This window comes from Chamaea fasciata, unplaced genomic scaffold (genome assembly GCF_029207755.1).
Source record: "Chamaea fasciata isolate MVZ Bird 193981 ecotype frontalis unplaced genomic scaffold, bChaFas1.0.hap1 SCAF_2, whole genome shotgun sequence".
Lineage (NCBI taxonomy): Eukaryota > Metazoa > Chordata > Aves > Passeriformes > Sylviidae > Chamaea > Chamaea fasciata.
In genome coordinates, this window is record NW_027094087.1 from 46,620,362 (window position 1) to 46,632,965 (window position 12,604).

The following is a 12,604-nucleotide window of genomic DNA, read 5'->3' on the forward strand; positions in this document are numbered from 1 at the left end:
AGTGAAATCTAGATTTCTGACTACGTTTTGCAAAACATCAGCCTGTTAAAAAAAACAAACAACAGAACAAAACAAAACAAATACAGCAGAGAACCATATAATTTAGGAAAAAGCCTAGGAAAAATAAATTTAAAAAATAAACAAAAAGCACAAACCAGCTAATTGAAAAATGATTCACTTTACACTTCATGTACGAATAGCCGATGCATTTGAAACAAGCCAAACCAAAAGCATCCCCCTCATTTCTTGTCTGCAATTCTCATCACAGGGTCTAACCTGCAGTTAAGGACTTGACGCCCAGCCTTTGAAAAGGAGCATCCTTAAAATGCCGAGCAGAGCCCTGGAAACACCCTGGTACGATTCCTTGGCAGCCGAAACTCAGGATCTGTTACAAAACCTGCAACACAGAGCACAACAGCCCCTTCCCTTCATCACCTTTTTTGTCTACATGTCTTAGCCTTCTGTCCCAGTGGAGGCAAGGAGGCAACACAGAACACCTGCCCAACAGGAAAAGATGAATATACTGCTGGTCTCCTGGAGGAGGGGATATCACATGACAACAAGGAACTCCAAGGAAAAAGGTTGTTGGCGTGCTGGTATACACAAATTAATTCACCAATGGGTAATTAAAGCAGGACCAGTTCCTCCTAGAGCCACTAAGCAGCTCTTGGGGTTTGATTTCCTTAAAGCAGTAAATTAATCACCTAACCCCACACGAATGTGAGTGAAGCCCTAACAGCTGTGGCTCAGCAAATACTAACCCAAGTAGGAGCCAGTGGAAAAGATCTGTGGGCACTCTCTTCCACCGGGTCCTTTGCAAAACCTAAACTTAACATTAAAATTAACTGCGGGCTAAAATGTTGCCAGCAATTTCTCATGAATGCATAATGAAACGTCGCTACTCCACGTAACACATCCCAGTTTTGTAAGCACACCCCGCGGTGTGCGGGGATGACCCGTGCAGAAATCCTTACAGTAACTCCGTGCCGACGGTGGCTTTACAACACTGATGGGACATTTCCAGTCCCTGCCGTGCTATAAATATTATGTAAAGCAACACAACGTTTGCAAGAAAAACAACAAAGTGGATTATGTAACATTCTTTTTCCTTCTTCCACTCCTCTATTTAAGAAAATTCTGCTCTTTTTAAAGAAGAAAATTGAAGTGAAACACTGAAACTGTTCTCAAAATTGCACATACTTTCTGAAAAAGTATCAATTTCTCTACAGTTTTATATTTCACTATCTCAATACTAGAGTTGTATTCAACGCAAAGTCCATTTTACATCCTGAAATTGCTTTACTTTTGTCGATTAAAAAAAGAGGAGAAAAAATTATTATTATTTCCTTTCAAATTAACAAAGTTTCTGGCTTTTTGAATACTATAAAATCATGCTTATTTGCAGACTCACAAACTACAAACAACTATCTTCCACAGCAGCTTTTATAAAGTCTAGTAACTTCACTTGCAAGTTAGTGAATATTTTAGTATTATTTTCCCTTACACTGGACATAATACAAATTACATACAGGAGAGTTGACAACCAGTTAAATGTGATAACCACCATATCCTTCAAGGCTGTCCTCTTCCTTCACTTAGTTCCATGAAGTTGATGAAAAAAAAACCCAAATCTACAAACACCATGATAAATGAGCAGTAGAAGAGTGTTCTCCAGCAGCAAAGGGTTCAGTTTGAGGTCTCAGTGGATGCTTCACAAGACTTCAGGGTGGCCTTTATAATAACCTCCACTTGAGAAAACACGACTGCAAAGTAAATCATCCCCTATAAAAAAGGAGCAAAACTGTTTTTCCTGCCTCTTCTTGGCTTGGAATGGCTTTAAACAAACAGGCTTGGATAAACAGCATAATAAGAGGACTGATGTCATTCTAGTTCGCGGAAGAGATGCATGGACTAGATGAGACATCACCCCTGGTGAGACCATCAAACCAGTTAAATAAATTGTCCAGTCAGAACTGAGGCCCATTCTGCTCCTTCCCATGAGATAAAACCTGTGATAGTATTTCAAAGACATAGCATTAAGAAAACTTTTGACCTCTGCTAGAGACATTTGCAACAGCATTAAAATGAGAATGTCAATGATATTTATGCTAGGCTAGTGGCGTTTTCTTGGGGGTTTTACATCTACTTCTAATGCCCCATTTCAGCTGAAGAACCAACACAAACCAATCCCAACTACTGTATTCCTCTGTGAGCACACCAGTACTACACCTGCATGGGCTTCCTTCAGCACACGTGTCATTAATTAAAATAAAGTCATAGCTGGAAATGGCACTTGCTAAGATAGCACAGTTTTTACCATGAGGATCTCAGCTGTATGGAACAGCAGCGTGGTGAAACACCATACAGCAAAGGAAGGGGGTGTAAGCACAGCCCTTACCCTGCCACATGAAAGCTGCTCCCCAGCGAGCTCCCCAACCCAGCCCTGCTGTCACAAGCCTTCTGAACTCACAACCATCAGCACTGCTCCTTCGACTGATGAAAGCAAAGGAGGACAGCCAAAATCTGCCTCTCAGTCAACGGGCTGAACAAGAATGCTGGGTGTGAGCCCCAGAATTGCCTTCAGAAGCCATGTCTTCAAAAGACCTGAGTGGCTGAAGGAAGCCTGTCCCCTCCAACAACACAGCATTTAATGCACAGACTCTGCAGCTTTAGTACTAGTCTCCAACCCAAAATTTAACATTTTAAGTTTAAATTAAACTAAGGCAAGCCACATTGCAGATTGCAAAGAGCAGCTGAATAACGAGATTTATGGGAAAGAAAGAAAAAACTAGCACAAAACCCCATATTATACGAAACTAAAAAAAAAAAAAGCATTTACAAAGGAAGAGGTAAACAACTTTTACCCTCATTAAAAAGTTGAGAAATGTGCACACCATCACTAAAATATAATTAATACACAGCCTTCAGGAGAGTCCAAAGGAGCAATTTAATTAACCACCCACTGATTTCATAAATGACAAGAACACACAAAGGTAATGGCACCTTATAATTGAAAATGTCCTGTTTATTTAGCTGAGCAATTGTGCTGGTCTATGTTGTGCATAAATATGAGGAAACATATTTTCAACTCACGACATTTTAACTTTGTAAGATGTAACAGAACAACATACTGCCCATCATACAGTCACTGTATACTCCACTTATTTAATGCCTTTACCCAATAATCTCTAAGTCACTGACACTCATAAAGGTTTTAACCTTTATGAACTTTTCTGATGGGCTTTTTCCATGCCCTCTTCAGAAATGCGGAAGAGCTGAGAGGAAAAAAAAACAATTTTAATGGCATGCCACTTCAAACAAACTATTGCCTCATTTAGGGACTTAGTTAGTATCTGTAGTTCTCCCATTTTCATACAAAGGGACCCTCTGTAAGCCCCATAAAATATTTCTGCTGATGATCTTCTAAACTCATTTTATCTCTTTCTTTCTTTCTTTCTTTCTTTCTTTCTTTCTTTCTTTCTTTCTTTCTTTCTTTCTTTCTTTCTTTCTTTCTTTCTTTCTTTTCTTTCACATGAAAAAAGCTTCCTTTCAGCTACTACATCCTTTGTAAAGGCTAAAGAGAAGCAGCTCTTACCAAGGTAGGAAAAGAACGTAGCAAAACGTGAAAGGCTCTTCCCTGGTTTTTTCATTGAACTTTCCAGGGATAAAGCTGGAATTAATATTCCTTTTTGCATTCACAAAACTCAAAACGCCTTTGTGCTGCTACATTACAACCATCAAAGTCTATTTGACTAAACATGAGGCAGAGCAACATCTGAATTTATGAGCTGTTCATCTCCCTATCTAATGGACACACTGGAATCGTTCAAAAGAGATGTGGAGAAACCAGAGACAGCCCAGAGAGAGGAAAGATGATCAAAGGACTGGAAAGCCTGCTGTTTGAGGAGAGATTGAGAGAACTGGGCTTGCTCAGCCTTGAGGAAAGGCTTAAGGGAGACTTTATCAACATGTTCCAGTATTTAGAGGATAGCTGGAGACTCCTATTTTACAAGGAGACACATGGAAAATATGAGGGGTAATGGGTACAAGTTACCTCTGTGAAGATTCTGATTGGACACAAAAGGAACATTTTTCACAATGAGAACAATCAGCCATCGGAATAATGTCCCCAGGGAAATGATGGATTCCCAAATGCTGGACACTTTCAAGATGCATCTGGAGAAGGTGCTTCACCATCTTGTCTAGGCTGTGCTTTTGTCAAGAAAGGTTGGACCAGATGACCCTTAAGGTCCCTTCCACCCTGGTATTTTCTCATTTTATGATTTATACTTGCTTTGGGGTGCACATAATTTAAAATAACAGACTGAAGAGATTCTTCAGGCATAAAAGTCTCCATGGCAAAGATGACTAGCCGGACTTTTAAAAGGCTTTCCTTACAGGATTCAACAACATACCATACAATGATCCTCAGCAGTCCAACACCACCACAGCAGCAGGATGTACAAGGATGGATGTGGCTGCCTTGTCCATCAGTCTCAGATCTCTTCCCACCTGTTCATCTTATCAGCTGCCATGCAATGACATCAATGACTTTACAAAACATTGTCTCCCTGCCCACCCAATACAGGAAAAGCATTCCTCAATAGAAATTGCAGCATTAAATTTGATCCCAATAGCATCACTGCACAAGAGAACTACCTGAAGGGATTAGTTCACATGTACATGTTAAATACACATTTCTGAAATTCTGGACTCAAGCATGAAATCATCACCTAATGGTATTAGCTGGTCATGTTGACTGTTCCTGAGGGTTTCCCATCATTAGGTGTTTATGATATTTACTCAGTCTGTGGCAAACAGGCATATGTAGCTGGATTAGCTGCCCATCAGTGATACCACCAGATATGTAAGCATCTTTTTAAAATGATCAAAGCTCCCATTACGTTTATGTACTATGCTTTACTTACAAATCAGATGAAGAAAGAAGAGTTCTTGAATAAATACCATAAAGCATCCTCTAGTATCTTTTTCTAAACTTTTTTCTTTACAAAGCCCTTCCAGCTACCACGTGTTAACTGAAAGCATTCACATCAGAAACTGGCAGGTCCCATATACTGCCTATGCCCCACCCCCTAGCAATAGTACCCTTGGGTTCCTTGTTACTACTTGTTTTCTTCCGTAAGGACTTTTGGGCACATTACTACAGGATTGAGCACAACAGTGTTTTCCAATGGTTAATCATGGTAACTGCTGCATGCTTCCAGAATGCACTCACCCTGTGAAAATGGTTTAGGTTTTCTGCTTCAAAATGTTATAGAAAATATACTGCTTAAATTCTAATACATCATTCAATTGCCTGCAGCTTCCAAAACAATCTGGACTGCTCAAACTGAGTCGTTTCTAATGTTTACTACAGAAATGAGCTTTATCAGAAATAGTTACTTCTTCCACATCACAAACATATTTTCAAAGAAAATCATGCTCCACAAGTGTCAAGGAACTCCATTTACCTATCATATTTCTCCCTAACAACTGCACTCAAAGTTTCTCCCCAGTGGTCTTACCTGCAGTAAGAACCCACCCACTGTACAAAGATTCCACGTGCTAAGTTAATGAGGTAAGAAGCACTAAGAAAGAGACTGACCACAGCTAGAAAAAAACCTTAATCATACAAGACTAGTTACAAGTGTTGTGCTCCACTGGGGAAAGCTCTCAAAGATAAGCAGTATTTTGTAACTCACCAAAAGTCACCTGGGATGCAGGACAGATGGAAAGTAACAGGGAGTCCTTACTAGCACAGAAGAGCTCTTAATTTTTCACAAAACATCAGAATTTCCCATTGCAGCAAGCAGAAATACCAGATCTTGAAGGCTACCTTCCTCAAAACCTTCCTGTACGAATTCCAGTACTGCCTGCTTCTTTTTAAGTAGGTTAAATGCTGCCTATTTCCTCCCTACTGTTAGGAAGATTATTTTTTCCTTTATAACAGCATTCTCCCAAGTTCTATCCTACGCAAGTTTGAAGAGAGAGACAAGGTGGTCTGCATCTTGTTTATGAAACTGGCCCTCACTATCTCCCCAGTCAGCCCAGAAGGACAAGCAGTAGCTGGCTGTCCTCCCTCCTGGAGTGATCCCTCAGCCTACTTCTATGGGATACGGGATGGATGCAAGGAGATAAGTTATTAAGTGATCAAAATACACACAGAAAAATAATTCATTTTAAGTATTACATGAGGGATATTAGTAGTCTATTAATTGCATCTTCTAGATTAATTTCTAATTCCACCAGGTCATGGCACAGTGAAGTAATTTAAATCAAGGGATTTAACAGCATTTTGAATTAGTTTAATAATGCTAAACCTTACTGTATATATTCAAGTATTTAACTCACAAGACCTGCTTTTTTTTTACCATTCCATAGTATTAGTTTTAAAATCAAATAGATCTCCTTACCATTCCTGGTAGAGAACCTTATTTAAATTTCACAAGAATAATGAAAATAAACAATACCATGTCACGTTTAAATACAACTTTAACCTTTAAACTTAAACCTTGAAACCTTGAGCTCAGTTAAACAAATCATATTGCTTATTATTAGAAAATTAATTCTTTTGGTACAGTAATATTGCTCTTTTCCCATCTGCCCCCACTGCCACCAAAGGCTTGTTTGATTTCTATCACTGAACAGCCCTTCCATTTGCTGGTATTCCACCACAGCATATAATTTTGAAAGCAGCAGAGTCGTGTCTTGAGCCTGGATCATTGTCCCCAAAAATCTCATCCTTACAAAATTCCTTCTGCATTCTGAAAATTAGAATAAATAGGAAATAAAAGTATTGCTCAGCGTGGTCTTTCAGTTTCTCTGCACACCAACAGTTTGATACCTCAACATGAACAGGCCTGCTCAGCACAGGGCCCACTCTCATACAACCCACGCAGATTCCTCATCCCAGCAGCTCAGACAGCACTTGCTATCTTTTAGTCAGTACCTGCTGCTGCCTGCTTCCATTTCCACAGCCTTTCCCCATGGCTTCTGGTTGTACGAGCAGCCTTCAGGGTGCCTTTCACTAGCTCTATCTCATTTCACATTTCAAGAGAACAGAGGAACACAGGGCTCAGCTCGGGTAACTTGTAGCTCACAAATCCAGATCTTATGCCATCTACCTACATCTCCACTAGCATCACAACTGGAGGGTTATTTTAAAAATGTCTTATGTATGTACATTACCCGGTTTTAATGAAATAAAAAATAGAAAATTCTACTCAAAGAAAAATACACGGACTATCTGCTGTAAAACTGTCTGGACAAACAACTTTAAAATTCCTTACGAACATCAAATGTCCTTAAACTCAGTTTTCTGAATTGAGGGGAACTCTACTGCTACATTTCCTAAGTAGTCTCTTACAGAAGAATTACATTAAGAGTTGAGGAAAAAATTAGTTCTTTCCATGCCAAGACCTGCACTCCCTTTTTATAAACTCAAGGATTTCTAAATACACATAAACTTCTTAAATAAATAAACAAAACACAAGAAAATTTTTCTTCCAGAATCACTCTGCAGTGTAACGAGAACGGTACTCTTCCTTTACTGCATTATTATGTTCTGGTACTAACGCAAAAGTTCACACTGTTTTCATTTCTTTATTGCCAATAGCCATCTAGGAAATGCTGCCATCAACAGTAAATCTACATGAAGTCACACTCATCTGGCGCATTTTGTGAATAGCAATCAATTCAAAACACAATCCTGTTCAGTTTAAATTCAGTTTATTCTTCAATTACTCTGCTAGCCCAACTCTAATTTATTAAATTTTCTGGTACATTTGATTTTGAATATTATGACATCCTGGCTCATGCCTTTAGAGAGGAAACATAAAATGGTGAGGATGTCTAGGGACGGCTGAGAGTAGGACAGCAACAGCCTGGAAAATTAACAATACCACTGTCTGTGCTCAGCTACACAGCTCCCGCATTAGCACTAAAACAAATTTGTCAGTATTTCTCTAATATAGACTTGTCATCCACGAATAGCCTCAGAGGCACCACAAAACCCCAGCCAGCACAGCAGGCAGCTGGGGCGGCTGGGTGGGTGGACAGCAGCCTCTGGGCCCACTGGGGCAGCTCAGCTGCAGAAGAAAGGAAACACCGACCCTGCTGCTGCTTGGAGCTCACCAAAGAAAGAAACCAATGTGGTTCTAAATGCCATCAATACCATATACATTGATTTTTTTGGTTGGCTTTTTTTAGCCTTGCATTGTCTCAGTCCTAGCTACCACTTCTTTCTCTCAGCACCCAAGGTGAAATGAGAGGCAGCAGCCAGAAGCCTGCTCAGAGCACCTTTCTTGAGAAGCTGGGCAGAAGGGAGGGCTTCACCTTCCCCTCCAGCTTGGTGACCGACTGCATTAACCTTCAGGGCACGCTGCCAACCCCACCTGCTTACTCAGGCTTTTGCCAACAAGGGAAGCTCTCACTGCACTGCTTTGTCCTTTGAAGATGCATCATCTTGCTTACTTCTTACTCCTGCCTAACTTTTGGCATTGGAACTCGCGAATCCAGATTATGGAGGGCAGTCCTGATGGGACTGCCTCATCAGACTCTTGTATTCATATCCGACCTTTTTCCCTACAACAGATTCTGACAGGCTCAAACATGAAATATGCTTATGCTTCTGCAGAGCTTCCCAAGAAATTCCACACTGGGTTTTGAAAACAATGTGTATTTCCCTTTTTTTGTCTGTTGTTCTGAAAGCCTGAAAACAGCTTACCAAAACAACATTCAAGAGTGAATACTTTACAGGGAAACCCAGGCAGGTGGGCCCATAAGGGGCTGTCAGCACTGGAAAGAAGTTGCGGTGGGGGAAATTTGACTGGACCCAAATCCTCACTCATTACTTCGTTCTCCAGAAAAAAATGAAGCAGACTTGTTTTCCCCTAAAGGATAACAATATTTACAGCTGTGTCTAAGCTGTCTTGTAGCTCAGGCAGCATTGTCAGCTCCTTCTAAACCTCATAAGCAATAAGGATTTTACTAATGATGTAGTAAATCACTGCTGCAACAGTTGCATTAAAAAGAAGCTGTCGAAAATTACATGTAGCAATGCAACAATAAAGTGGAGCTAAGTTACAAAACTAAGAAATGCCATGTTTTAGCTTATCCACTGCCTTTCAATATTCCCTCGCTTCTCCTGAATCCATGTAGTAACCCAGTTGCTGGTTTCTGTTCTGAAGCTTTTTCCCCCCACAACCCAATCCCACACAGAGGACGGACACAAAAGGGAGTGACATAAGGAATGCTTAAGCATACTTAGCATACTTCCACTGTTAGGCTGCTTGATTTCACACTTAGGAAACCCTACTGGAAGATAGTTATTGGTGTGAGAAAAAGCAAGTACAGTTTCAGCTTGTGAAACCTGATGGAGTCAGAGCAAATCAGACCAGGCCATATTTAGGTGGGATGAAGAACTGGGACAAAGGGGCTCTCTGCTCCAAGTGCTACCATATGCCCCAGTGTAATGAAACATTACTATCATGACGAGAAAAAAAAAAGCTCCTCTCATTTTGGTGTGCTCATACCAGAAAAACACACCACCCAAGCTCTTCAGAAGCAATGACAACCCTGACTGTAACCATTTTCTCTTCTCAATCCTGCATACTCCTAAGTCACCCACCTGTGCTTACACTGCAAATCAATGCACATGCTCCAGTGTCTCCCTGCACCTGCTCCCATTACCCGTGTTTGAAACAAATCTTGAATTGAGACTGGAGATTCGATTTCACTTCCCAGCAGGCAGAGTAATCATCAATAATTGATGTCACTTGGTTTCATTTGGGGCACTGCCTTGGGCAGGCAATGGAGAGTTACGGTATGCACCAAGGAAAGGAGGATTTGTATATAAAATGGTTTGATAATCTGAAAAAATCCGTCGGTAAACAAAGGAAATTTACAGATAATCGTATTAAAGATTAGAGTTGTTTCAAAACAATGCAGAATGTATTCAAGAACATCTGGGGAAAATGATGGTAGTATTAGAACCAAAATCTTTGGGGAAAATATCTTCCCCCGCTAAACAGGAAACAGTCATTAATTAATTATTAAATCCTAATCCTTGTCAATTCATGTTAAATCAGAGCACTTTTTCTAATACAGGCTGTTATCACTATACTTAAATGCAGCTTTATAGATGAATATGTAAATATATTTACATAGAGTTTTAACTCTGATTAAATGGTTGCTTGAATATTCCACTGATTAATTGCTTCCAATTTATTTCAAATTTGAGAAGCAGGATAATTTTATGTCAGAAAACTAAGTTGAATATTAAATAAGGGCAGAACAACCTGCGGACTAAGGAAAATACATCATGATAGCAAAAGCAATTTGCTATCAAATTGATGTCTTTCCTTTCACGTTTCCTCAACTTGAGTAAACTGGAAAATTAAGAAAATAACTCCTTTTATCTTACAGAGGTTACTATTTTTCCTTCACCCATTTACTGTGTTCCATAATTTTGGTTTGACAATTTACATGAAAATCCCCACAATGAAACCCATAAATTGTTCAGGACATGTTCTATAATCAGTGTTGACAATTAGCAGTACTGCTTTTCTATTTAAACAGCACATGATTGAAGGTCCTCACTGCTGTAACTGCTGACAGCATCAGAAGACTATTTACTTCTCAACTAAAAAGTAAAACCTACAAAACTGAACAACAATTAAATTGGTAAAAACAATCCTGAATCAGATTTCTATAATGTCTTTCACTGCTATATTTCCACTCCATTCTTCCATAAAAATTCTTAATGTTAGAGCTAAATCTGGTAGGATTTCTAAGATCTGATAAGAAAAAAAGAATGAAAAGAGAAAGTTCAGGGTTTGTTTTTTCCCTTTTTACACTGTTTTACTTCTTTACATACAGAAATTAGTTTTATATTTACACACACGTGTAAAGTCCAATGACAAGCAGAATGTTAACCAGATCAGTACAAGCAGCTACTGAGCCCTAGCAAAGAAAGCCCCCCAGGGATGCTTTGTTGTAACTATATCATCATAACTCTGTTGAATTCAGTGAATTCCTTCCGAGCAGAAGCAGGCAAAAGGACTCTTATACCCATAAAGGACCCTATGGAGTCACCACTGTGGATTCAATTGTACAGTCAAGCTACAGGGATGGCAAAATAGGATTCAACATGTGATACATCACCTGGAAAATCATACATACAGGATATCAATTGCTCCTAACACACACGGGTGCATCGTAGTGAAGTCCCTTCTCTCCTGCATATCAACTTAACTTGCCTTGCAGGTTTTCAGGTATAGACAGACTCTCCTATAGGAACACTTTAGAACCAACCATCTTTATCCTCAAAGTCAGTACCAGCTAAAACATAGCTCTCTCCTCTTGGATAATTTGAGGCAAAAATAAAAATCTCAGCACAATGTTAACATTACTGTGTGAAATAAGTTGCGTTCACTGAACTTGAGGCTTACTTAAAGGCTTCAGGTGCTGTGAAACTCACATCTGATTGCAGAAGGCAACAAGTCAAGCTCTACCCGAAAGTTCCTAGCCAAGTATCTTTGACTTTGTAACAGCACAACACTTAGGAACATTTCCTGGTTTCACAGCTTTCCAAACTTTTTAAACTACGAGTTAGGAAAACACTACACTTCTACAGCATTTCCCTGGTCAATGGCACACATCCCTTACTGCAGAAGAAAGGACTGTTAACAGTTTTTATTTCACACTCCATTAACCCAAAATCTCGTGTTACCACTCACTTTAGTGTTAATTTTCCCACAGATTCTCTTTTTCTGCTTACACGGCAAGACAGCTCAGGTCAAGTGTTCAGACAAGCTGTGCTGCTGATTCTTCTTTTTACCACCACTGAATCACCTTCACTTTTGCCTCACCGCAAAGTTATTTTCCCTGCAAAAAAGCAGGAGAGCCACATTCAATAGAAAGTCAGCAGCTACAGCCACAGTGGATTTCAAAGTGGGAAAAAAACCCTCCTCACAACTAAGTTCTTAAGGATTATTTATGCAGGATTATTCCAACACTGTATAAATACACCAGGACAGGTATATTTGCTGCTGTGCATATGGTGAAGCCCAGTTCAGCTTGTGTCCCTTCCGGCTACAGAATATAAGAGTCTCAGTGCTGAACAAACATGCTGAGCCACCCCCCTGATAACAGGAATCAAGAGCAGTTACTTTGCCAGACAAAGTAGAAAGCTACTGTTTTTATTGGTGATTTCAAAAACATTTGAAATCAACATTAACATTTGGCAGCTGTCACTGAATTCTTATGAAGCTTTCTTATGTGTATGAACAGACCTTACACACTTTTAAGACATTTGTTTGAAATGCATGATAGATCCACAAGTACACAAATATATCTGTATTTTTAGCCCAATCGAATCTGAATGAGTCTAGCTTTACCTCTAACATCAGAAAGGAATTTAAATAGTTAAGATGCACACCTAAAATCTAAAGGCTTTCAATACTGGTCTAATACTAGGCAGGAAACCCTGTGAATTTTAAACCTTCAATCTTCATTTGAAGCAGAAATGGTAGTTTTGCAATGGAATAATCGTAGAAATAGTCCAGGAATTGACTGGTACTAATTTTTAATTAACATGAAGGCA

General features: G+C 39.5%; 1 protein-coding gene across 2 annotated transcripts in view; it reads right to left on the reverse strand.

Moving 5' to 3' along the window:
- Positions 1-12,604, reverse strand: part of LNX2 (ligand of numb-protein X 2) — a 59,779-nt gene that overhangs the window by 40,727 nt on the left and 6,448 nt on the right. The window contains exon 2 of one of the 2 annotated variants that reach the window (XM_066175929.1): positions 11,739-11,886. The exons of the other annotated variant lie outside the window; for it this stretch is intronic. The gene's annotated coding sequence lies outside the window, so the exon portion shown is untranslated. The remainder of the gene's footprint in view (positions 1-11,738; positions 11,887-12,604) is intronic. 2 annotated transcript variants of the gene reach the window in all.